Raw genomic sequence first — 477 nt, 5'->3', positions numbered from 1 at the left:
CCTTAATGGAACTTCCTGAGTAATTGATGTCATTAGGGCTTGTCTGCTCTTTGAGAAAAAAGTGAATGAAATGTGTTAAGAGTCAAGACGTATACACGATTTGGAAACTGGTCCCTCCCGCAACAAAATGTATTCCTCATTTGCCTAGCCTGCGTAGCAAGCGTTTCATTTCTCGCGCGGCCGAAACCGAGAATCTCGTTCCTCGGTCTTTCTTTGCTCCGAAACAGAACGGAAACGCTTGCTACGCAGGCTATCATTTGCCAGCCTTGATTGAGTGATTTACTTCTTAGGAAGATTAATGATTTAATGGTTTGCATTACTTTTTTAAATGGCTATTGAATTTCTTCAAACTTCTTTTGTTTTGCATTAATTTTAAAACATTTCTAAATCTTCCCCGCCGCGAGCAGCTGAAATAACCATGCACGGTATTTTCTCTTGGTGCAGAGTTCGACAGCTATACTTAGGTGAATTCTGGCA

The sequence above is a fragment of the Montipora foliosa genome, chromosome 14 (assembly GCF_036669935.1).
Source record: "Montipora foliosa isolate CH-2021 chromosome 14, ASM3666993v2, whole genome shotgun sequence".
Lineage (NCBI taxonomy): Eukaryota > Metazoa > Cnidaria > Anthozoa > Scleractinia > Acroporidae > Montipora > Montipora foliosa.
This window is presented reverse-complemented; position numbering follows the sequence as displayed.